Here is a 366-nt window from a genome sequence, read left to right as displayed (position 1 = left end):
ACCGGTGTGATCGTACGCGTTAAAGGGTTAATGATAGAACTTTAGTCATTAGAATTAAAACTTGATAACCATTTATGAATGCATATTTGTCATTTTAACTGAACTTCGGACTGGTGGTGGTGCTTTTTTTGGTCATTCAGTGTTTCTGTAAAAAAAAAAAAAAAAATATTGGGGAAAAACTAACAAAAATACTGATTAGATAAGAATGATACGAATTCTACTAATAAGAACAATATAAAATGCACCAAGGATTAACGAGCTACTGGATTCATGAATATTAATCAGGTTGTGTGCGTTCGCTCGAACTGATTTGCTGAAATCAAAACAGGGACGATAATAGGTGAGCACCAGACAACGAGATTGACG

At 34.2% G+C, this 366-nt stretch overlaps 1 protein-coding gene across 3 annotated transcripts in view; it reads right to left on the bottom strand.

The window, feature by feature from the left end:
• The window catches only part of LOC107694344 (alpha-1,3-mannosyl-glycoprotein 2-beta-N-acetylglucosaminyltransferase-like), a 16,107-nt gene that overhangs the window by 7,103 nt on the left and 8,638 nt on the right, over positions 1-366 (bottom strand). The gene's annotated exons all lie outside the window — the stretch shown is intronic.

This window comes from Sinocyclocheilus anshuiensis, unplaced genomic scaffold (genome assembly GCF_001515605.1).
Source record: "Sinocyclocheilus anshuiensis isolate Anshui unplaced genomic scaffold, SAMN03320099.WGS_v1.1 scaffold1240, whole genome shotgun sequence".
Taxonomy (NCBI): domain Eukaryota; kingdom Metazoa; phylum Chordata; class Actinopteri; order Cypriniformes; family Cyprinidae; genus Sinocyclocheilus; species Sinocyclocheilus anshuiensis.
This window is presented reverse-complemented; position numbering and strand designations above follow the sequence as displayed.